At 44.2% G+C, this 26161-nt stretch overlaps 1 protein-coding gene and 1 long non-coding RNA gene across 7 annotated transcripts in view; one reads left to right on the top strand and one right to left on the bottom strand.

The window, feature by feature from the left end:
• Positions 1–14212, top strand: part of LOC140848323 (uncharacterized) — a 271710-nt gene extending 257498 nt beyond the window's left edge. For all 3 annotated transcript variants that reach the window (XR_012128987.1, XR_012128984.1, XR_012128986.1), the window contains 2 exons: positions 12391–12452; positions 13780–14212. This is a non-coding gene — a long non-coding RNA (uncharacterized lncRNA). The remainder of the gene's footprint in view (positions 1–12390; positions 12453–13779) is intronic.
• Positions 1–26161, bottom strand: part of GRM7 (glutamate metabotropic receptor 7) — a 933157-nt gene that overhangs the window by 73494 nt on the left and 833502 nt on the right. The gene's annotated exons all lie outside the window — the stretch shown is intronic.

Here is a 26161-nt window from a genome sequence, read left to right as displayed (position 1 = left end):
AAAATATTTACCAGTGTAGGTAGGGGCCCAGAGGTGGCACCCTTTGCCTGCACGGAGAGATTTCCTCCCTGTTTCACTTCTACTGGCTGGAGCTTTGCTTCTGCCAAGAACTGGCCGTCTGACCGCTTCCCTTAAGCCTCTTTCCCCCTGTGTCTGAACCGCTATTTCCTCTGTAAAATGAAGGGTTGGGCTCTGTTAGCTCAAAACTCCATGGCCAGCCAGCACACGCACAAGTGCAGCCACATGGAGAGGGCCCCTCTGAACCGAATGTCCTTGGCTGAAATTCCCGCCTTGGAACCAAATAGTAATTGTTCACCAGAGCCAGTTCCCGGGGACGTCTAGTGACATGCGTGGAAATGGCTCTCCCTGCTGCCGGCCTCCTCCAACACAGAACCAGAGCTTTGCCTGGAAACGCACCTCCCCTGTCCAGCCAAACAGCCGTTAAGGAGCCTACAAACAATCATCTCAGTCTCATATCTCTGCAGACAAATAATATGGCAGTTCACAGGCAACGCACCTGAGTATTGAAGGGTGAAGCTGTGTGATATGTTTGGAAGTGAGGCAGTGAGGGTTGGGATGGGATCGGGAGACCCGTCTTCATGACTTCTCATTAGCACCTTTGCTATGATGTTTTAAGCACCTCTGGCTCTATTTTTTTGATCAGGGGAAATATGGACTTCATATTTTCTCATCTTATATTTAGAAAATGGACTTTGCTTTCTCTCTTTAAGACAGAAATGAATGTGTCAGTGCTACAGTAATTAATAATTTTACACATCTGGAACCAGGTGAGCCTCAACTGGTGACAAGGGGGGAATGCCTTCTGCAAGGTGAAAGAGATCATTTCCTTACCAAGCAGAAAGAATTATTTAGAAATTTCCTTATGTCCTGATGAGAAGAATTGTCAATTTTTGGATATAATAACAAAGGGTCCTCTCTTTGCTCGGTGCTTTATGGACAGTGTCTCAATTCCTACACCTTGGCAGGTGGGCAGGTGGGTATTTCCAGAGGTCAGATAAGAAGGGAAGGCTCAGAGAAGTTACATCCTTGTGCAAGGTCACACAGCCAGAGAATGGCAGAGCCAGAATCTGTAGCTGGGAGTGTCTTTACTCCATAGCTCATGTGCTCATAGCAAGCAAGATCTTGAGAAACACTAATGTTACTTAATGCCATTGGCTTCAAAATATCATTAAATCCTTTTTTTTGTTTCAAATAGTCATGCCTTTCTTATGCAGGATAACAGGTTTCCTCCCATTACTGTATAAGCTGGATTTGCAGACATAAGCATTCAAATCAAAATAGTGTAGGAAAGAATGTAAAAACAAATAATTCACCCTCTAATTAAGTCCTCAAATTTTCCATTTGAAGCCTAGATAATCATGTACTGTAATTATTATAAAAATAACAATCTATTATCACCACTATGAAATTAACAATTATTAGAGAACCCATATTGGAACATCTCTCCTGGTTAAAGTAGCACCCTCTCCATTCCCACCCACCCCCCTTTTAAACCAGTAGTAGAAATAAATTTGTGTGGAAAATTACATAAGTCATATTATATAATTAGGGAGACTTTTGGGCAGAAGGATGGTATGCAGTTGGATTCAGTGAACAATCATTTTTTTATCACAATGTCAGCACTGCTCATGTCCACAAAAGAAGAACAAGTAACTCCAGTAAAAATGTGATGGTGTCAAATAGTAAGTGAGGTCAGGGGGCGTGGGGGCGGTGTCAGGCAGACACCGACGCCTAGTGGGCAGGGCAGAAGAGACAAGGGCCTCCTTTGGTTCCTTCCATTAACCGCAGACCCAGGCCCCAGGCCGCCGTGGCCTAGGACCATAGGGGACTCTGGCTGAGTGTGAGCAAGTGCTGGTGGACTGCATCCCCGGCTGTGAGCACCACACCGAGGAGGCCTAGTTTTGAGTGTGTCACTAAGCCTGTCACACTGGGAGCAAGTGCAGTTTGTGTCAAGCTTAGCATAAGTGAATCTGAAGACCTTTGTGTTTCTTCACGGGATGAAACCTCTGTGCCCTCACTGTTATTGGAAATCAGCTTCTTCTTGATCCTCATTGTGGTCCAGGTCTCTTAACCCTTTGTGACTTTTTCTCCCTCCTGTCTATCTTCCCTGCACAAAAAACTGCAATGATTTCTTCCTATTACAACTATCAGAAATAGAGACAACTACACATAGTTAATAATTTAAAATCATTGCCCCAGGTAAAGAAGAGAAGGTCAAGGATTCTGTCACTTCCTTCTCTCTCAGAACCCCCTGTGGGAGCCCCCCAAAAACTGAGACTCCAGGCCAGAGAAGGCTTCACACTGCTTTGGAGACGCAGCTGGACACGTAAGCTTTGCCCTTGTTTATTTCTAGTTTGGCGAGGGAGGCACTGTTGAGAAATGGTAGTGAGCCTCAGTAAGCGAATAACTCTCCACCTGCCAGCAGTCTCTGTTAAGTGAGCCTAGAAAGGCAGTGTGTCTAGTACTCATAATGGAAACGAGTCACATCTCATGGAGACTTGGTCACTTTTGCTCTGCCCCTCTTCCTGCCCCCTCCCAAACTGCTGTCTCCCTGGGTTGGCCCGTCTCCTTCAACAGCACGGCTGTCTGGTCACACAGCCACGGCCCCTCCAGCCTCATCCTCCTGCATGCCACGAAATCCACTTTTGTACAGCCACCATCATTGCCCACCTAGAAGACTCCTACATAGTCTCCATTTTCACTCTTGTTCCTTTACAATACACAGACTGATATTTTTTTTACTTTAAATGAAGTCACATAACTCTCATGTGTAATCCTCTCTCAGAGCTGCAGTCAGCCCAGACCCCTCGGTGGCCCTGCTCTGCCTGTGCACGGTGGGGAGCCAGCCGCTCCCCGTGCCCTCCACCTCTCCCCTCCCGTGTGCCCGCACACCAGCCTCTTCCCCTGTGAGTCAGCTGGGCGGGGAGGTTCAGGTGGATGTGCTGTGTCAATGGGCAGAGCTAGCTAAGGTGAAGAAAAGCTGCCTCTGAGAAATGGGGAGGCAGGAAGCACAGGCAAGCATGTGCACCCCTTCCTCCTGAGGCAGGCTGGGGCTCAGTCAGTCACCGAGTAGGAGACTGTGGGGCTCTTGGATTTGGAAGCAAGAGGCAGAAGAAGAGGTTTTCTTGGCTGCTTCTAATGGGACAGGACACCCACTTATCCAGACCTTTAGCAACCTCTTGTGGAGCACTGGGCCCGGGGGGCAGAGGAAAGGCCCGAGGGATACGAGGGCAGGGGGCAGCGCATGGACGGCGCTCAGGCCCTGCCGCGCCGTCCTCGTCCTCGGGAGCAATGCCGGCAGTGCGGCCACACTGGGGCCCTGTGCCTGCCTCGGACAGTGGACAGGGCCTGACACACGCCTCCCCTTGGCTCCCTGAGGAAGTGACACCCTGATCGGTGGAACGGTGGAGCGGTGGATTATACTTAAGCGTCTTTTTCAACTAGACAGGGTTTCCAGTCCAGAGCCGCTCACTCTGTCCTCAGAGATTCTAGGCACCCCTCCCCCTCCCTGCAGCGAGTCGCCCTGAAGCAGGGAGCCAGGCACAGGGTGTTGACAGACAAATTACAAGCATGTCTCTGGGCCCACGTGTCCTGTGTGACACTGGCAGGGCCCATCACAAGGCTGGGTATTCGATCTGGCAGGACTGACTGCCCTGTGATGGCCTGAAAATTGGCTGGGGCCACGCAAGCCAACACCTAAGGGAGGGATGGGGCCACGGTTGTGGAACATGATACAAAGACCTTTCTTTGTGTCAAGTAGTTTGGGAACCTGCTGATTCGATTTAAGTCCAAAACCAAGACAGGAAAAACAAACAGATGTTGCATTCTGATAGATCTTCAAACATGATTATGAGGGCTCAGCAAAAGCACCTTTGGGTTTAAAACAACCAACCTGACACTCCCCGACAATGACAAAACCAGACAGCTTATTTACACAGGGACTGGGTCTGATAAATGCTGTCTCGCTGTACTTCTAAATAGCAGGCAGCTCTGGACACCATAGGGAGAATTGGGGTCAGACTGGGGAAGGTTCCCGCCTGCAGAGGCTGGTAACTCTGGCATAAGCAGGTCCACAGGGCCCATTTTCAATCCTCTCCCCCTGGTGCACAGATTCGCCGCTGTGGCTTCCGGCTCAGCCCCTCGGGAGTCAAGCTAAGGTTCCATGTCTTATGACTGTGCCTGGTAGAGACGGGCTGGTCAGTTGGGGTTCATGGGTCTAGAGGATGTAGGTGTTTTCATTTTTCTAGGGGTGGCAGCAGGGACTTCAGTGTCTCTGGAGCTGGGCTTCTACAGTACTGATCCGTGGCTCAGTTCAGGAAGGGGGGCAGAGGAGCTTGAGGCAGGAGGGCACAGCCCAGGGACGTGGACCTTTGCTCCCCTCCATGCCCCACCTGCAGGCCCAATCCTCAAGCTGGACGAGGCTTCTGCAGGAAGGTGTGCCTGGGGAGATTGTGCCGTCAGGGCAGCCCCGTGAGTCAGAAGTGAAATCCAGGCAGGTGTGGGGGGTGTGGGGAGCTCAGCCAAGGACCTAGCAGAGGTTTCTACCTTCTAGACCTGATCCAGAGCAAGAAAGGGTGCAGTTTTCCTTGCAAACCTACAAAACTACCTGGACTGCTTGTAGACAAGCAAAGTGTTGGGGGCAATTTTCTAAATAATCTGGCTCTAAAAAACTACCTTAAAAATCCAGATAATTGAGACCAAAGGAAGAACTTTCTGTGGTAAATTATCCAGATAAATCGCTCACACTGTCGTTTTCCCCAGCTGGCAATCCTGGCACTACCCTTTCAAAGACTGTGAAGTGAGATACCATGTTACTGTGTTCAGCATGCTGAGGAATATAGATTTAGGAATAAAGAATGGTTCCTCAGTTTCCATATGTTTTAATATTCTGGGAACTTGTCTGGAAGGCAATTGAATTATTTAGATAACTTGGCAGAGGAATAAAGAAAAATCATGTTACTTTCTGACACAAATGATGATCAGGAGATAACTGAGGGATTAGGTCTGTGCTACTGAAACTATTCTCTGCAAATTATGTTATCGGAAGATGGGTAGTCATAGAAACATGTTCACACGCACTTACAGCTCTATCTCTGTTCTTTCGTGTTTTCTGTTGGTATCCTGGCCATCAGACATACTGAACTGTGCTTCAGAACCACAACACGGGTCAGCACCGATGGACACAGTCTGATATGCAGATGTAGAAAACCAAGATCCCGGAAGGGCCATGTCCCCTCCTTCCATGCAGGAAGGAGGTGACTGGGGGAAGGGGCAGACTACATCTACTGTCGGTGGGGAAATTGACTTTAAAAAGAAATAGTTCTTTCTCTTTCTTCATCAACATGTAAAACACGTAGGCACCAGGGGATGATGATGGTGATACTAATAACCTCTTACTTTAAGCTTTATGAGTCAGAAAGTGCTTTCCACTTGCATTATCTCTGACCCCTGCCATACAGTCCTGCATGGTAAGTGTTATTAGCCTCATCTGACCATTAAAAAGAAAAAACATAATAAAGGCTTTCAGACAGAGTCTCTGACCTGGTAGCCACGGGACAGCCCCTGACCCATACAGCAGCATGGGTCGTGTGTTTGTGTCATTCATTCTCAAAGTCCCAACGTTACATGTAAAACTCTGAACCTCCAAATTTCTCTTTAAAAGTCTCAAGGCTTGGCCACCATTTCTCCGGAGCGAGCTGGGGTGTGTGGGTGAGGGGAGGGATGTGTGGCCTCCTTAAACAGGATATGAGTCCTTGCGTTTGTCACATTCCACTGTGCCCTGTTTTCTTCATTAGGCTCCCTACCCAGTCCCTGTTGACACTAACTAGGGTTGGCAACAAGTTCTCCAAAAAGATAAGAAATGTGCGTAAGATTGGCTAATAAATAGTGGAAATGAAAACTGAAACCAGACCTGGGGCACCAAGTCCCTCTCTGGCTTGTCTCTCTGGCCCCCTCAGACCTAGGGGGTCCCCGTGGTCCTTTGACTAAACTAGTCCGCCTCTGTCATTGAGTCATCAAGTCGTTGCACACACGCATTGTTTTGTGCTTTGGAATGTGGATGAGGCAACTATTTTAGGACTTCACCTTCGTTAATCATCGGTAAAACGACTGGATGATATTTGCGTTGTTTACGTCACTTGAGTGTTGTGATATTTCCCTCCCTCACCCATTCCTCAAGTATTTATTGAATGCCTATCTTTTAATACACAGCGCTTGCCTGCTGGGCTTCTGCTTCACAGTTAAGTAGTGGTTTTTCTGCTGAGCTGTGGGCCTGTATCGCACACACAGCACTTCAAGATTTACGGTGATTACTCAGAGCACACATGGGCCTCACAGTGTTAATATGACCTCATACCTTTCAGGTGGCCATCAAAAATTTAAATTCACTTGACAAGGGTCTCCTTTTTCAGAAGCAACTCCAGAATTTCATTCTCCAGACAATGCATGATGAAAGTAGGCAACTACTCAAGTGCCAGATTTAACTGCAAATATTTCACTTGTTTGTGTGAGACTGAGCACAGCGTACTCCTTGCCCTTACCTGTGAGAGCTGTGTGTGCCTGTATTTGTTTTATGCCTTCCTGACCACTTTGAGATCCTCAGGGAGACAAAAGGCAAATAAAAGCTCGAGGTCTCTGTAAAATTTTAAAAGTTGACTGAGTACTTGCTACTGAAGATGTGGTCCTGGGACCAACTGCATCATCAGTACCTTCTCCTGGGAGTTGTCTGAGAATGTACTTTCTTAGGTCCAAGATCTCCAGGTTACGTCTGTGAACATTAAAGTGTGAAAACCCTTGAGTTAGAGTCTTTAACAGTTCCAGTTACCCTCATTGTGGTGATCAGTTCCCAGTATGACATCAAATCACCTCATCTTACACTGTAACCTGATACAATAGGTCAAATTATATTTCCATAAAACTGAGACAAACTAAACAGTCATTCCCAGGAAGTGTGTGTTTTGGTTTGTAAATGTATGAGGACCTTGAAATGCAGAAAGGCTGGGGAGTGGATGGTATTAGGGGGCATCTACTCAAGACCTGCCTGGAAAGAAAGTGTTGATGCTTTTTTTAATGATGTTTTCCTCATCCTGATTCCATGTTAACACAGTAGGAGAATGTAGGCACATAAAAAATACAAAGGAAAGGCCAATGCAGAGAATCTTTTCTTATTAAGAGTCTCTATGCATTAAAGCATTAACACTGTCTTTTGTACATATTCCTGACACTTTCCCTGTTTTTATTACTTGTGTTGAGAACAGTGATTCTCAACTTTGGTTACACATTGGAATCACTTGGGGAGCTCTGCAAACTAGTGATGCTTGCATTTCCTCCCTCTTCCCTTCCCCGGATGCCAGGGGTTCTGCCTGATTGCCAACAGCTCCCCGGGTGATTCTGTTGTGAAGTCAGGGCTGAGAACCGTGGCCCTAGAAGGTCCTTCCCTAAAGCAAGATCAGATAATATTCGGCCATAATTGCTTCTAATTGTTCCGTGATTGTATTTGTTATCTGTTTCTCTATTTAGTTTGTTATATGGTATGATTTGGGGCTTAACTGAGAGCCTATTTAAACTTTGAAATGATACTCTTAGTTCTCCTGTCCGTATAATTCTCCTATCTTTTCCTTTTAGTGCCAACAGGGAATTAGTCTCATGGTCAAATTTAAGATGACTTTTTACTGCAGTAGTAAAGTGTTGTTAAGTTCTGGTCTCACGGTTTTAAGCAGCAGGAAGGATTGGATTTACTGCCTCATTTGCAAACAGTTGCTATTGGAAACTTAGCTCTTCACTAAGTTTAATGAATGACTGAGTAAATGATTCCATTTAGATTCAACCGTGGTCTTGGCAATAATCACCAGAAGGCCCAGTGGAAACTTCCTTTTCTATCATCTCTAAAACTCTACAGTTGTTCTATAATTATGACTCCTCTTTTGTGTCTGAGGTGGTTGAGTGGACCAAGGAGCTGTCGGCGGCACACACATCTCGTGTCAGTCATTCCCATGGCTGAGTTGTCAGAGGTCTTCAGACTATGTTATATAGTCCTGACTTCAGCTTGGAGACCGTCCTGTGCTCTCTCCCCTTAAAAGGAGATGATATCACTGCACAAGGCTTTGCAGCTTCTGCAAAATTTCCCCCGTATTCCCCCTCAGAAGGGTACTCGATCCTACGGCTTCAGAAACGAAGTGCCAACCTATTGCTGTATATACGTCTGCTCCTCTTAGATTTACCTTGTATGTAAGGGCAAACAAAATCTATTTTCTTTCTAAAGTTACTTGACTAGCATTTAGACTTTGAATTCAACTTGATCACATTCCACTATTCAAGAACAAGTAAAATTTTTGACATTCTAGCTTGAAATTTGTGGTCATAAACTCCATAGACTCCAGGACACAGTAACCTAGCCCAGGTATGTGGTCATGTCAAAATGCAGGATTTCACCACCCTAGGCATTGAGCCTTGGATCAGTCTCACGGATCAAGGTGCTATAGATACTGCACCTCTCTGAGTTTCACATAGGACAGGCTATCCTGCTGATATTTGCTCCTTTCCCTTGGAGGTCATCTGATGATCCAAGAAAGGAATGAATCATTTGTTCAGTTAACCCAGCAAATATGTGTTGTGCCTCAGATACACATCAAAACCCTGTGCAGGGCATTGTGGGAGACAGAAGGTAACTGCAAACTGCCTGTAAGAGGTCACTAGGGCAGGAGAAAAAGATGAAAGCAGGCAAGGACTTCTTGTAAGAGGTGACATCAAAGTATACAAGGAGGTCAGAACTATGTATACAATGACAAGATGGAATCTCAAAAAAACCCTGAGTGAAAGAATCTAGACGCAGAGGAGTATGTGCTGTGTAATCTCATTTATGTGATGGCCAAGAGCAGCAGAACTAATCTGTGGTGACTGAGTCAGAATAAGGGTTATGTGGAAGTGAGTAGTGACTGGAAGGGGACAAAGGGGAGTCCCTGGGTGCTGGAAATCTGTATCTTGGTGATGGTTACCCAAGTGCCCACATCTGTCAAAATGCATTCCAAATACGCTTCAGACTGGCGCAGTTCGCTTTGTTATCTATGTATGTATACATATGTGGATGTATGTATAATGCATAGATAATACTATCATCATTAGTTAAAAAGTAACATTGTGGCAGCTTAAAGGAAAGATTGGTGTTTGAGCAAACTCGCAGACTCAGCAGGGGGTGGTACTGAGGTGGGCCCTGAGGGATAAAGAGCACTTCTCTGAGTAGGAAGAAGAAAGCAAATGATAAGGAATTTTGAAGGTTCAGCAGTTCAGTGAGTCCTGTGCTCCTGGGGCAAGTGTCGACAGAGATTGGAAACTTTAAATCAGCAGGTACAGCGCCCTTAGATTTTTAGGAGTCAGGGAGAGGTGTGGCTGAGCTTGGCTGTGATTCAGCCCTAGTGTGTCCTGGGCTGATGATGGGGGAGAGGATTGACAGAAATGCGGTGGGAGGCTGTTAGGGTTTCCAAACTTCAGTGCTACACCCTTGGAGTGAGCACTAAAGGAATGGGGAGAAGGCACAGGTTTCATGAACACGTGCAGGAGTTGTCTGGGTATGGGCAGTAAGGGAGACAGTGATGCCAAAGGCAGTGAGTAGGGGTCAGCAGTGCGGAAACCCCGGGAAGAGGGTGTTGTGCTGGTGAGGGTGTTGGACATCTGAAGTTGGAGAGAAGCCAGGGCAGGTGCATAAGCACATTTTAGATACACAGTCAGCAGAGCAGAGAAGCTCAGACCAGAAGCGTTTGGGAGATTCTGACATTAGCTCTCTATTCCCCTCAAGTTACTGACTTCTAACCCTGAGCTGAGCTCTTGGATACAGTCACATTTTTTTGTTTTGACATTTCTTTTCTGTGTTTTGCTCCCTCTTGATGTTATGGAAACTCAGCTTTCAAACTCTGTACAGCAACACAAATGCTCCTCTAAGGACTGTCCCGGAAATGGCCCAGACTCATTGGTAATGTCCTGATAGTCTCAAGCACACTGAGACATGCAAACGTGTGGTCCACTTTTTACTCAGCAAGAAAAGGGGGTATTTTCCTGGGAGGCATCACTGTGTGGGGTGGGAATCCCACCTCTGTTAGCCTCAAGTTGTGATCTTGCGCAAATCTTTTAGTCTGAGCTTTAGCTTCCTCTTCAGAAGTTAATGATGTCTACCTTAGAGAGTTATCTTGAGTATCCACTCAATTAATTGGTGTCAAAATGCATCAGAAAGTATAAATCATTAAAGAAAATTGAGTAGTAGTTATTCCATTTCCTGACAGTGAAATCCCTCTATTTTGTGGAGCCTCTGCTTCCTTCATTATTGAATGTGCTCCCAGGACACCTCAAAGGCAGATTAATCTTTGCAGAAATTAATTTGTGGCTCTGAAACTTGACCTTAGCCCCCACCAGGAGGGCGTAGGCCTATTAGAGTGACAACATGTAGGAATGAACAAGGCAGAAGTGAGTAACTGTTGAGCTGATCACCGGACACTCTTTTCTGGGACTCTTGGCCTGTGTGACTGTTCTCTGGGATTTGCCAGAGAGAAGCTCCCGAGCCAGTTCAAGGGGGCACTCAGTGCCTGTAGGGGGCAAAGAGCTTTTGGAGTCTGATGAAGCCGATGCCAGTGCAGATCTGTGGCCACCCCTGACTGAAGGGACCTCGCAGGCTCCTGCACAAGGGACTGCTCAGCAGGGCAGCCTGTTCTGTGTCCCTGCTGATAGCTGTTGCTGTCACTTCTGCATCAGGTTCTCACACGATGGCAGTGATAGGGCAACACTGCAGTTCAGGTTGGCTAACCCTGTCACCCCACAGTGAGTGGTCTGCCGTGAGGGTGCCCCCACCTCATGCTTCACAATCCAGGTGCGTCTGCTCTTCTCCCAGTAGGTGACATACTCCCGCAAAGCCACGCCAAAGGGAGCCTGACCCTAAAGATGCTGCATGACTGACTGTGCGGGGTGGGGAGGGAGGGGAGGTGCCTGGCCCTCGAGGGCTACTGTTTTCAGGGAAAGCGGCTCAGTGAAGGAAAGGCCTGGCCACCTTGACTAAATGGCTGGCTGAAAGAGATCACTTCTTTTGTAAGGGGGCACATTGCAGATAGTCCTTTTCCTAATCCCTGCCTCCTCCCATGCATACATTTCTGCTCATCACTTTTTTGATTTTGATGTCATTTTTAAAAAGTGGAAAAGGTTTGGAATGGCTCAGTTGACCTGGGATAGTGTCATGCCACAGCCTTTAAACTAAAGGCTGCTTCCACAAAGACAATAATTTCTTCAAAAAACATGCTTTGAAATGGTATCTTATGGAAACCATTGTATTTAGTAGATCAGATGTTAAATGTTTTCATGGCTTGCCAGAAACCCTGACAGATACACAGTTGCAGGGCATGGCATCCCACCATGGCACAGCTTGGGCACTGAGATGATCGTCTGTAAGCAGCCAGCCAGCCCATGAGGTGACTGCCCAGCACTCCAATCACCAGGGATCTGGAGTTCTCTTTGTATCTGTTCACACCTACTGTGTGGGGAAGTACTGTGATTAGGGGATTCTCTAGAGCATCTGAACATCTTTATTTTGAATGCCAAGGATCTATTATATGTTCCTTCATAAGAAGCTGCCTTGTCTGTAGTTGCGGTCCTGATACAGACAAGCATCTCTGTGTATTAACGTCACTGAGACGTGACCCTTGCAATCATTCTCAAAATGTTCAGAATGTATCAATTTATCAAACATTTACAGTGTGTTTACCATGTCCAGGCACCATTACAGTCTTGGGGAAAAAAGAGGTGAACAGGGTCCCTGTCTTTTTAAGTTGAAGTCCAGTGACAGAACGTCTAGGACCAGGCAGTGGAGCCTAGTGACTTTATAATGTCTCTTCTTGCCCAAGTTAAATCTTGAATGGTGAATAAAATAGGAGTCAGCCAAGTGGACCAGATGAGGAAAGGCATTTCAGGAAGAAGCTAAGCATGCGTCAAGATGAACAGTCAGATGTATTTGTGGCAGAGTGAATTAGCTCATACATGTTTGCCAGAAGCTTGCCTTGGGTCAGGCCGGTGCTGCACAGAGGACTCTGGGCCTGAGATGAGTATGTGCAACTCCCAACGAGAACTGAAGTAATTACCTATGAAGTGGTAACATACAGAGGCATCAGCTTTCAGTTGAGAAAGAACAAATTTCATCTTAAACAGTAGTGACAATGTCACCTAGAAAAGTTAATTAAAGATGCCATTTCACTAAAGAGTTAGGCTGGTGTAACAGCTCCATGCCTCAAGTTTCTTGATGAAATAGTCACACAGTATTTAACATCCTTCAAGTTCTGGCTGACTTCAGCCAAAAAGCAGTTATAAAGTCTTGGCTTCTTCCTCTCATTTTTATTCCAGGAAACTATCCAAAGCAGTGCTGTTCTATATGGGAGGCCACTAGCCTGTTGTGTTATTCAAACGTAAGTATTTCATTCCTCAAATCCACCAGTCACATTTCAAGTGCTCATCAATGAACACTCATGGTATGGGCATTAGTTGTAAGAGTGTTAGGTTATGTTCTTTAAGAGACCTTTGTATCTCTTACAAAGTATTGTACAAAATCAAATCTGAATCATTCCTGCCCTTAGTGAGAATGAGCCCTGCCAGTGTTTCTGTTTGCTTCCTAATTGACCAAGGAAAGGAAAGATGATATGTAACAATTTGGTTCATTATAAACTATTTGGTGGATAGATCAGTTACACATTTCCGAGCTAACACTGAGTGCTGCCTTTAGACTCTTACATTAGCAGCACATTCTCCAAGTAGGGAAATAGGAAAGGGGTGTTTGGGTATGAGACCTTGTGCTAAGCATAATGGTGGAGTTTCCACATATCTGGTTTTACTCCAAATAAAATGAGATCTGCAGTACCTTTTGAATTAATAGCATCTTTGTGAACAAAAGCCAAGCATAATGTGTCCTGTTGCTAAATTGTGAAGTACATACAAGGAAAGCAATGGGAGTACCCTGTACAGAAAGAACATTGATGACCATTTTGCAGCTGTTTGCCAGCATCTTCTAACAAACAGGCTAGTGTGTATAGCACACAGGCTGAAACTAACTTGCTCTGGTTTTTAGAAGCTGTCAGTAGTAGTAGAAGAGCAGAAGAGGCTTTGGCATTGGGGGACAACAGCACTTCTAGTTTCATGCCTCTGCTCCTAACCCCCTCTTCCTCCATCACACCGGCCCTGCTCCTCACACTAGCTTCACTGGTCTTTCAGCCCTAGTTCTTCTTCTACTTTGCAGCAGTATATTTTAATGGCTAAGAGACTCTGAAACGAAAGTGCATACTTTCAAATCCTAGCTCCATCACTTTCTAGCTATGTAACTTTGGACAACTTACTAAACCTCAAGTTTCCTCATCTATAAAATAAGAATAATGCCTACCTCATTAGGTTCTTTTGTGTAGTAAATGAGTAAGAATCATCACTAACAGTTCCTGGCACACAGTAAGTGCCGAGTGCACTGTTTTCAGGAAAGCTTTGCAGTCCTTGTTCCTAAACGCACATTTTTGTGATCATTATATGAACGCGTGTACCTTTCCCCATTGTAGGCATCAACCCATCATAGATGTGGAGGAATCACTGCTTGATTCCAGTGTGATCAATCAGGACATAGTTCCACTAGGATTCTGTTTAAATCAAAGTATAATCCTATTTTCTATTTATAGTTTTAGCATCATTCTGTAAAACTCAGGATTGACTATCAACACATCCATGATAGTAAGATGCAAAATTATTCCATTGCAGGGTTTTCTTGCTCTATCGTCATTAACTCCAGCCTGGGGAAGAGACTGTAGAGTGATGGTGGTCAAGAAGAGCAGAGAACAGTCTGAACTCACCTCCTCCTGTTACGAAATCTACACCTACATATACAGCAGTTCCTCCTGAAGAGCTCAGGACTCAGCGAACAGTTTCCGCACAAAGGATGGAGAAACCGTAGGGAGGATATCCCTGAGGTACACATTGGGCTGCCCTGGGGCACAGAAAAATCCCTGCAGTCGACAGCAACCCACCTACAAGAGGAGGAAGCCCATTCACCAGCAACACTACAGTGTCTTCCAGTGTGCAGGGAACTGCAAGAAGTTCCTCCAGGATCAGGGGTGCTAGTGCGTGCCATTGTTTACTTCCCCCTCCACCTTGACAGCAAAAGGCACATCATAAATAAAATGTCAAATATTAAAAATAAAGAGAGATTCCTAAAAGCAGGAGATAAACAGTTAAGTAGAAGGGAAACCCTGTGAGGATATCAGCTGATAACTCTACAAGACAGAAGAGTGGCATGATATATCCAAAGTGCTAAAAGGAAAAATGTACAACCAAGAATCTTCTAAATCTTCTACCCAGCAAGGTTATCATTCAGACTTGAAGGAGAGATAATACAGGTTAATTTTGCCACCTTGAAATCTGTCTTAAATTTTAAAGGGACTTATTTAAGCAGGAAAGAAAAGGCTATAATTAAAAGTAGGAAAATTATGAAAGGAAACTAGCATATAGTAAAGGTAGTGGAGCAATCACTTAAATACTAGGATGACAGTTACAAGAGAAAAGTAGTAAAACTCAATCATATCTAAAAAGGGGCAAAATAGGACATTATGTATCTGAAACATGGAGGAAGGGGAATAAAAATGTGCTATTTGAAAGCATTTAACTTTGAGCAACTATCAATATATACTACTGTATACATAGGAAACCATACCTGAATCTCAAGGTAAAGAGAAAAAAAATCATCTTACCATAACAATAAAGAGAGTCTTCACACATGAGTAAGAGACGAACTAATAAACAGCTAACAAAATGGCAATAGGTATGTACCTATCAATAATTACTCTCAAGCATTTAGTCAAAAGACATACAGTGACTCAATTGGTAAGAAAATATATACTGAGCAAAGGGATGGAAAATGATTTTCTATGCAGATAGAAGTCTAAAAAAGAAGGTGTAGCAATATTCAGATCAGACAAAATACACTTTAAAACAAACAATGTAACAAGAGACCAAGAAGAGAATTACATAGTCTTGCTAGATTGAACCCTTTATATATTTAGGTGCTTCTATATCTACAACCGTTATATATAACAAAGGGCAAAGTTAACAGTAATGAAATAATAGTAGGGGACTTGAACACTCCATTTACATTAATGGATAGATCATCCGGACAGCAAATCAAGGAAACAGTGGCTATGAAACACATTAGACCAGATGGACTTAATAGATACACACTATCCCATCCAAAAAAAACATAAAGCACATTCTTTCCAAGTGCACATGAAACATTCCCCAGGACAGATCACCTGTTAGGCCACAAAAACAGTCTCTAAGAAGATGGAGCAACTATAATGTCATAAAACTGGAAATCAATTACAAGAGAAAAAAAACCCCTGGAAAACACATGCTGCTCAACAATTGGTGGATAGATATGTCAACAAAGAAATTAAAAAGGGAATAAAAATATACCTGGTGACAGAAAATAGAAACACAATGGTTCAAAATGGTTGGCACACAGCAAAAGCAGTCTTAAGGGGGAAGTTTACAGAGGCCTACATTAAGAAACAAAGAGTAAAAAATCTATGAAACTGAAAGCTTTAGCCAGACTCAAGAAAAGATTCAAATGAGAAATGAAAGAGGAACAGTTACTATAGACACCACAGAAATATAAGAGATGATGAAAAATTATATGCCACTAAATTGGACAACCTAGAAGAAATGGATAAATTCCTAGAAACATACAAGTTTCCAAGACTGAACCAGGAAGAAATACAAAATCTGAATAGACCAATTACTACTAAAGACATTGAACCAGTAATCAAAAAACTTTCCACAAACAAAAGGCCAAGACCAAATGGCTTCACAGGGGAATTCTACCAAACTCTTAACAAAAGAGTTAATGCCTGTCTTTCTCAAAAATCTTTCAAAATTAGAAGAGAAAGGAATGCTTACAAATTCATTCTACAAGGCCAGCATTACCCTCATAGCAAAACCAGACACTACAAACCAAGATCCCTGATGAACATAGATGCAGAAATCCTCAGTGAAATATTAGCCAACTGAATTCTACAGTACAAAAAAAGGGTCATTCATCACAGCCAAGTGAGACATTCCAGAAATGTGAGGATGGTTCAATATCCACATTAATAAAAGGAAGGATAAAACCATATGATTGTCTCAGTATATGGTGAAAAAGCCTTAGACAAAATTAACATCCATGAATGATAAAAACTCTCAAGAAAATGGGTATAGAGGGAACCTGTCTCACCATAATGGTCTTAAATAGCAAATCCACAGCTAAAATCATATTCAGAGGTGAAGGCAAAAAATGAGAAAGAAAAGGTATCCAAATTGGTAAGGAAGAAGTAAAACGGTCACAATTTGCAGATGACATGATAGTATACATGTAAAAAATGCTAAAGCCTTCACCAATAATATTAGAATGAATGAATTAGTTACAGGATATAATAAAAACCTGTTGCATTTTTATATCCTAAAAATAATGAACTAGCAGAAAAATTGAAGAAAATAATCCTGTTTATAATTGCATTAAAAAAATCATGAAATACCTAAGAATAAACAAAGGGGAGAAGTCTGTATTATGAAACCTGTAAGACAAATGGAAGGTGAAACAAATGGAAAAATACACTTTGCTCATAGATTGACAGAGTTAATATATTGTTAAAATGTGCATACTACAAAAGCAGTCTATAGATTCAGTGCAATCCCTACAGACTTAGAACAAATTATCCTAAAACTTTTATGGAACCACAATAGATCCCAAGTAATCCAAGCAATCTTGAGAAAGAAGAACCAAGCTGTAGGTATCACATGTTCCTGCTTCAAACTATACTACAAAGCTATAGTAATCAAAATGGCAAGGCACACCAATCAGTAGAACAGAATAGTCTAGAAATAAACCCATGCTTATGTGGTCAATTACTATATCATAAAGGAGGCAAGAATACACAATGGGGAAAAGACAGCCTCTTCAATAAGTGGCATTGGGAAAACTGGACAGCTACAAGAAACAGAAGGAAGCTGGACCATTGTCTTAATGCATACACAAAAATAAATTCAAAATGGATTAGAGAACTAAATATAAGGGCTGAAGCTGTAAAACTCCTAAGTGAAAACATAGGCAGTGCACTCTTGAATATCAACCTGAGAAATTTCTTTTTCTGGATATGTCTCCCCAGGCAAGGGAAACAAAAGCAAAAATAAACAAGTGGGACCCCATCAAACCAAAAAGCCATCCTACAGTATGGGAGAACATATTTGCAAACAGCATTACCTGATAGGGGCTAATATCCACTCATACAACTCAACAGCAGAAAAAACAAATAATCCAATTCAAAAATGGGCAGAGGATCTGCCAAGTCATTTTTCCAAACAAGACATACAGATAGCCAACAGACACATGGAAGATGTTCAACATTACTAATCAGGGAAATGCAAATCAAAAGCACAATGAGATTATCACTTTGCACCAGTCAGATGGCCACGATCCAAAAGACAAGAAATGACAAGTGTTGGTGGAGATGTAAGTTGGTGCAGCCATGATGTAAAACAGTAGGGAGGTTCCTCAAAAAATTAAAAATAGAAATACCATATGACCATTTATTCCACTTCTGAGTTTTTACCTGAAGAAAACAAAATCACTAATTTGAGAAGATATAGGCAGCCCTGTATTTATTGCAGCATCATTTGCAGTAGCCAAAATATGAAGCAATGTAAGTATCCATTGATAGGTGAAAATGTGGTACAATGAAATATTACTCATCAGAAAAAAGAATGAAATCTTGCCATTTGTGACAACATGGAAGTATTATGCTAAGTGAAAGACATCAGACAAATACCATATGTGTCACATGTAGCATCTAAAAATAAAACAAATGAACAAACAAAACAAAGACTTAAAGCTATAGAGAACAAACTGTTGACAGAGGGGTGCAGGGAAAAGCAAAATAGGTGAAGGTGGATGAAAAGTGCAGCACAGAGAAAATAACGATATTGTAATAACTTTGTATGGTGACAGATGGTAACTAAGCATGGTGAGCATCTCCTAATGTATGTAATTGTTGAATCACTGTTGTACACCTGAAACTAGTCCTTTACATCAACTATACTTCAATTAAAAAATAAAGCTCAGAGTGAGAAACATGGAGAAAGTCAAACATGAGATTAACATGAAGTTGTTGAAAACAAGGTAACAGACCCAAAATGGAGTCGCTTATGCCTAGCCTCACGTTATCAAACTCAGATTTGGAATCTTAAACCCGTCAACCAGGAGTCCCCGGATCAGCACTGTGAGGTCATGTGAGAGGTCCCTGCCATTCCTTAAAGGAAAGTGACCTTGCTATACAACCAGTCCTCCTTTTCTTTACTTTGTACCCCCTGTAAGCACCCAGTGTAAGTTAAACGTGCAGAGTACCTTCACACAACAGAATGAGTAATAATGCTGACATACCCTCTATTTCACTCTATCCACACCAAAGATATTTTCTACACCATAGGGGGAAATCTGTTGTTCTTAAAATGTAAGTCAAGTCATCTCTCTCCCTTGCTTAAAATTCTCCAAAGCCTTCCCTCCACACTTAAAATCCATACCCCCATCACAGTCCCCAGGCCCTCGATGATGTGACCTTGGGCGCCCTCCAGCCCCTCCATTCACACTGGCTGGCTCAGTTCCAGGGGTGGGTTAAGCTCTGCACACCCCACAGAGCCTGTGCTCTCCTCTTTGCTCGTTCTGGAACACTCCTGTACGCACTGTTTCCTTTAGGTCTCATCTTAAAGAGACTGTCCCCAAACATCTAACCTAAATTAAATCCCATTTGATTAATTTCTCAGCTAGTCCTTTGTGCTATCTGTAACTTAAAGATATACACACACATATTTGTTAGTTTCCTTGTGTCTTAGCCTAGGGCAGCCAGGGCCAGTTTTGCCCCTATCTCCACCTGGGGAATATTTAGCAAAGTCTGTACACATTTTTTTTGTCAAAACCAGGGAAAGGGGGTTGCTACTGGCATCTAGAGACAGATGCCAGGGATGTTGCTGACTCTCTATAATTCACAGGACAGCTGTACCCTTCTCCAACCCACCAAAGAATTATCCAGCACACAATGCCACTACTAGTGAAATTTTGACACCATTGTACTGGAAGCCTCACCAAGGCCATGGCTTCTCTAGCTTGTTCATCACTGTGGCCCCCAGGACATAGCAAATATCCCTATTGGATCAAAGAGAACAATATAGAGGTGGGGAAAAGTGGGTGAATGTGCCTGACCTTAGAGGCTATCCAAATGCAGAGGCCTCATATTCCACCAACGCCCCAGTCCACGGGGTGGTTGCACTGACAAAGGCATCCTCGGCTGCGATTCTCCACTACTCCCCTTCTACCTGCGGCACAAGTATTCCTCTTTTGGAGTCCTTGTTGTACACACAGCCGGAGATGAGGAGCAAAAATGGACTTCCCCAAAGGTGAGGGCTGTGGGGCATCCAGCCTCCTCACTGGAGGGGCCAATCGTGTTCCTGGTCTGCTTCCCACAGCTGGAAAGACAATGGTCTCTGATCCGGCTGCCAGAATGTTTGGTGAACAGCCAGCTACAAAATAGAGCCTGGCTCCAGAGGGGTTCACAGTGACGCTTGTACATGGCACGCCTGAAGAAATCATATCTTCATTAAGTAAAAATTGCTTCCTTTATCCATTGGACTGAACACTTGGTGGCGACTTAGAGAATAAAAATCAACACGTATCAAATGCCCCTGAATCCCAAGTAATGTCAAATACACAGCTACTCCCTGAGGGTCAGCAGTTTTTTCCCAAATTCATATCTTTATCAAAAAGTTAAGCATATGTCACACTTCCTGATTTCGAAGTGTCACCCTTTCCTCCCACAGAGAGACTGCTTGGCTTCACTGATAGTGTCAGATGTTGTAACTGGAAACAGGTCAGCTCACCAAAGTGGCGAGGTAAGATGAGGCCACCTTCTAATGAATCATGAGGGGAGAAGCCAAACCTGGCTTCCCAGGTCTGGGGGATTTCTAAAAGCCTTCATGAAGTAAGAGAGAACAAATTTTTTGATAGCAGCACTCCCTTCCCTCTTGTTACCGTCCCTCCATCTGATCAGGAGGAAGTGCATCCGGCGGTGCTGGCAGTGGGGGGCAGGGGGGTGCTCAACAGAGATGCAGGTCACCACTGAAAGCTTATTTGACAACCAAAAGTCTTCTGTAAGTTTGCACAACATTGGCCAGTTGCTGAAAATACTGAGGCAGCTCGACTGATTTATTCTATTGTCATGCTTCTTTGTGTCTGATCAAACCTCTCTGGGAAGATCTCTTAGCTGGATAGAACAAGTAAAAATTCCTATTCTCCCATCCTGGACTCTGTGTTCCTAAGGGGGCTTGCTTTCATGAGTCTCCCCCACACCCAAATTATTTAACCTTGAGCTTGGAAATAATCCTTGTCATCTGAAGATTTGGGGCCAAGAATACGCAGAGTATTAAGCATATGTATGAGTGACTGTGCACCGCAGGCTATGTTTTCAGGGTTGGTTTATACTGACAATGTAACTTGCTTTAAATACCACCTCATTTCTAACTCTGGAGAGCCTAATGATTAATTCAGATTAAACTACTCCACAGCCAAAGTTGTATGTGTTATGAAACACGAAAGCAAGCTGGCTGAAAATTTTTAATCTTCCCTACTTATTAGCTATCTGTTCAGGGAATCAATTGAAGGTGCTAATTTCCTGGGTTTCAAATCTATTTTGAAATGCACTAGGCTGAGAGAGAGAGAGAAAAAAAATAACATGTAATGTAGAATAATTTTCTCATCTCTGAGACAGAATTAAGAAACTTGGTTACCTTTCTCAGAATTGTGCTGACTTTTGAGATACTGTTTTGGAGTTTAAAGGAGAAACTCTAAACCTGGTCCATGTGATACTTACTAAAGCTCTGTATCAACTTGTTTAGAGATTGAATACTGTGTGTCCCCACTGATGACTGTATTTGGAGATGGGGCCTGTAGGGAGGTAATTAAGGGTAAATGAAGGTGGGCCCCTAATTGGACGGGGACCCCAGACAGGGCTCTGTCTGCACATGCAGACGACAGACTCCAGGACGACACAGCGAGCAGCAGCTGCAAAGGAGGCAGACAGAGTGAACACACAGGCCACCCTCCCTGCCGGCGCCTTGACCTGGATTCCCAGCCTCCTGAACTGACAGACAATCAACGCCTGTCGTCTGGCCTGCCCGGTCATGACGTGTCATTACAGGAGCCCAAGCTCACACCCAAGTTGGCTTCGGCCACACAGTACTGTGTGTTTCAGGAACACCTCACTCACAAGGAGATGAGTAGTTGGGGCTGTTCCATCTACCTGATAAAACCGGTAACAATAATAACTGCTCTCCCAATTTCTGTGCATTTTAAGTTGTGACAGTCAGGTCACCTCCTTCCTTATCAGAGCCTTTATAAGTAATACTATCTGTTAGCTTCCTAGGATCACCCTCCTTTATTTCAATTATTCCAAGAGTTAGGTATAGGGTAGATGTGGAATATACACCGTCAAGCTTACTCTGAGATAGAAATTGAGGATGAACAATCAGAAAACTGCCACTACTTAAAGGCTAGTCAGCCAAATAAGGTTCATGGTGCAGCCTGAATGCTGCCCCTGCATGATCCCAGACGCAAGCACATGGTACCACCCAGATGCCATGAAGTGGCCAGGACCTGGTTCAGGCTCTGGTAGCACATTGCATCACCATCTCTCTCGGCCCTCACATGCTCCTCACCCAAGGCTCACTCTCCAAACCTGAGTCTGACACAGAATTACTGAATGGGGAGGCCCCTTAGAGATTTCTGGTCCAAAACACATTATTTTACAACTGAAGATACTGAGACAAGTGAGGTTTAAAACACTGCAAGAATGAACAAAATGGAATACAGAGACACAAAGTGAGTAAAATGGGAAAAACATTGCCAACAGACTTGCTTGCTTGAGGGTTGCCACAAATGTTGAGTTTGTAGAAGCTGCGGTGTCTTGTGAGGTGTGGGACACGCCGTGTGCCTGTGCTTTGCTGTGACAACCTAGGGAACTAAGAGAGTAAGGAACACATACGAGAGACACAAACTTCACTGTTTTCCAGCAACAAGCTTTAATCTCTTGTTAAGAGTTTGAGGTTTTAACACTATGCAAGTATCTGTCATGCTGACCTTTCTACGCCTACAAAGGAAAATTTCTCACTGTCTTTATGAATGTCAGATGCTACTCTTCCAATAGAGGTAAATTATTTCCTAAGATACTAACTGTCGTAAGGTAACAAGGACATCTGAAATGGGACATGATCTCCGGTCTACATCCACCTAGAGCTAGAGTGCTGATTCGTACTCCAGGTAACATTTTTTAGAGTTAATTTGTCACCTAAGACACGTGCTTGATTTCAAACATGTTGATCAATAAGAGGAAGAATAAAAATAGCTAGGTTTCTTTTGGATTTGTATTTATAACTTAAAGTGGTAAAAATAATGTTGAGTATGCTTTGTAGCTGCTCCAACCTCTGCCTGTAGTTTATTTCATTTAAACGACAATACTCTTACTTAGAAGGACAAAGTTCCAGTTTAGAGACCAGGAAGCTGAGGCTCAAAGATGTGCCCCAAGCTGAAGAGCCTACCAAGAGCTGAGGGGGAATGCAGTCCAGGGAGCCTTTGCCCCTGCCCACAGCTGACCCTGGTCAGCCAGCCAGGGGAAGAACACATAGTTACTGCTTCTGTTTGTAGAAAGTGTGAAATGAACAGAGGCGCTTGCATAGGCTTTTAGACCTGAGCCCCTGTAAAACCACGTAATGTGAGACCCTGCCATGGCAAACATGGACCCTCTTTTGGGCTGAATTGTGTTCCCCACCCCCAAATTCCTATGTTGAAGCCCTCTAAGCTCCACTACCTCAGACTGTGACCTTATTTAGAAAGAGGGTCATTGTAGATGTCATACTGGAATAGGGTGGGCCCTTGATCCAATACAACTAGTGAAATTTGGACCTGGGCACACAGAGAGAGGGAATGCCATGTGATGATGAGGTAGAGGTTGAAGTAAGGTCTCTGCAAAGAGTGCCACAGTTGCCAGTGACCCACCAGAAGCTGGGGAAGAAGGCCCTCAGAAGGAGCCAGCCTGCAGACACCATGACCTCACACCTCCGCCTGCAGCTCTCTGAGATGATAAACTTCTGTGGCTTATGTCTCCCAGGCCGGATGCTCCGTTACGGTGCCCCCTAGCAAACTGATCAAGTCCTGTTGCCAAGGCTGCCCAGGACATGACTTCAGAGCAGATGGTCTGCCCAGAGCTGCAGCTGCCTTCTGGATATTTCACCCTGGAGGATCCAGCTGGTCCATTTACCCCACAGAACTGCTATCATCTCCTAACCAGTAAAATGGTTAGTTTCTACCAAGCACCTATGAGTGAGCTACAGTATCAAAGTGAGGTCCTGTGAAGGAGAGAGCAGGGCCCGGGGGCTCAGAGTAGGGGCGCTGCCCAGAGCAGCCAGCCCCTGACGGCGGGGCCTTTCACTTCTAGGTGGTTTAGCCTCTGGACCTAGGGTGTCCTCACACCCCTCCCGTCTCCCTGGAGCCCAGCTCTGTGATACCTAACCATGCCTCCGTGTTCAGGAAGCAGCCCTTCTCTCGGCTGTAGGGACAACAGGTGGCCTGCACTGCCTTCTTGGGCCACAGCTTGTTCTCTCTTAACCCGGTGTCTCTGCCCACCCTGTTCTCTACTTTCTCTTCTCACTCTCGCCTGGCCTCCCTTTGCAAGTCCTACTATCTGAACTGTCTACAGCCCATTTCCATTTGGATTTCCCATCATCACTTCGGTCTGAACCTAGAAAGGCAGCCTACAGAGGACAGAGCAGAGGCAGGCAGAGGTTATCATCCTGTTTCTATTTCTTTACCCTGGAAGTTGTGCAATCCTTAGCAAACCAGTTCTGAGCCTCAGTTTTCCCATCCAGAAGAGAAGCACATGATTTAGAAGGGTGCATTCAGCTGTGAAAGTTAGTGTTTAAAAAATGTTCTAGCCCCTGCACAAGCGGCCTTGCTTTTTGCTAGAACTCCATCTTGTTTCTTGCTCTCTAGACCTGATGCTCTGGCTTCTTCCCAGCCCTGCTTTCTCCAGCAAAGCATGTTGACTGTTCGCTGGAAGGCCCCTTGCATGCATGTGACTCAGCATTTCAAATGTGCCCTCATCAAACTGACAGCTAGAAGAGGCTGAAGAGTTTCTCTGTCCTGAAAACTTGTTCCTGCTGCCCACCTGGCTGGAATGATCCACATACACTGTGGCCTTCTAGGCTTTGCTTTCCTTTCCTGCTCACATCCTCCCAAAGCTGCCAGCCAGGTGAGTGCCAACTTTGAAAAGACAAAGTAGAATAACTGGAAGATTATCACTAATCCCATGTATACGATTTGTAAGATACATTAATGTTCACTGAGCCCTTAAAACTCTTTAGACCTTGAGTTAAGTACTTTCCATACATTAAATCTTAATTCAGAAATATTGTATCAAAGTGCAGATAATTATGTTAATGGCTAAATTTGTAGAACTCACAAACTTCTATCACTTTTCATACATTAAAACTTTGTACTGCCTGAGAAACATGTCAACTGAACCCATTATAAAGGTTTTGTGTTATTAGAAACCCTTGTATTACTGTATGCTAGAGTGCTCACATCCAATTCTAATTGCATGGTTATTGGGATACAAAATGTAACTGATCTATAGTTTTGCGGTTTCACAGGGGTTAGGGGCACAGATCCCCCTGCACAGTAAAAAATCTGCATATTACTTTTGACTCCACAAAAACTTAACTACAAAAAGTCTACTGTTAGACTGGACACTTTACACTGTTTGGACTTGAGGGAAGAAGGATATAAAATAGTCAGGCAAGGTCGAAATCTGCTTCCCAGATTTGCCTTCCCTGGATGATTCCAGTTAAGGTGAAGTAGGCCATAGGAGAGATCTTTGCATGAGATTTGGTGGGCCATTTCTTAGTTCACGTCTATAGCGGTCTTACCTTCTCAGCTTGCAACTGCTCACCTTCTCCTGGATCCCCCTTCAGCTCCCCTGACTCATGGGTATGTGTGTGTGTGTGTTGCTCTGTGGCACACCATCAGGGTGTCACACTGACATGGCTTTCTGTCAGCCCTTCTGTGTTTCACCTTGTTCTCCCTGCTTTTACATCCTTTCCCCTTCTCAATGGCTTGCCCTGTGGGATTCCAGCATCAAATGCTGAGACAACAGTCCTACAGATACGGGGGTGCCAGCTTCCACACCCCCCTAGTGGTCTGTCTCTCTACTGACAAGTAGAGCCCTGCTAAGCCTCCTTCAGGAGGCAGCTCATCCTTGCTCAAAACCGAACCGTTTCACCCTATTCTCTGCCCAGCACCACATCATCCCTCTCCAACATGCTGAACATTGGGGCAACTTCCCACTCAATCATGGTATTAAGTAAGGAACGATTGCCTCCCCTATCTCACCGCAGTTCTCAAAAACAAGGGCCATGTCTATTTCCCTCCTCCTCTGCACACTGTGTCCTGTCACCTGGTATTTGCGGAATGTAGGAACTCTGAGCCCACTGTTGGGAGGTCTGCTGCATTTGGAAAGAAAGGGCGACAGAATAGGCAGGACAGCATAGGAAGGGATGTCTCTTTGCTGCTTTTTTTCACCATTTTCTCCCACATGCCTACCACAGAGCGGGTTCTCAACAGTTGTGTTTGTGGTTGACTGAACAAACTGGCACCTGGAAATCCACCCCTGAGCTATTTCTGCTCTGTTTTCAAGTCAAAACTAGCCCTTGCTTAGTGATTTGGGGTAAATCATTTTACCTTTCCTGGCCTCAGTTTTGTCATCTGAAAAATGGAAACCGCACTGCCTTCTTTCCAGGACAGAGAACATTAACAGAGATAATAAATGTACATTACACTTATAAAGTCTGATGAGGAGAACCATTCTAGCACTTCCCAGGTTCATGAGCAGAATTTAACAACTATATCCTACTTCATCTAAATCCAGGCTATCATGTCCTTGTTTCTCTTGGTGGAAAGCCCACCAGGCTTTCAGTGGTGTCAAAACAGCCAGTCATGCCTGTGCTTTGCTGCTAT

Source organism: Manis javanica, chromosome 3 (genome assembly GCF_040802235.1).
Source record: "Manis javanica isolate MJ-LG chromosome 3, MJ_LKY, whole genome shotgun sequence".
Taxonomy (NCBI): domain Eukaryota; kingdom Metazoa; phylum Chordata; class Mammalia; order Pholidota; family Manidae; genus Manis; species Manis javanica.
The sequence above is the reverse complement of the archived record's forward strand: the minus strand, read 5'-3'. Positions and strand labels throughout refer to the sequence as shown.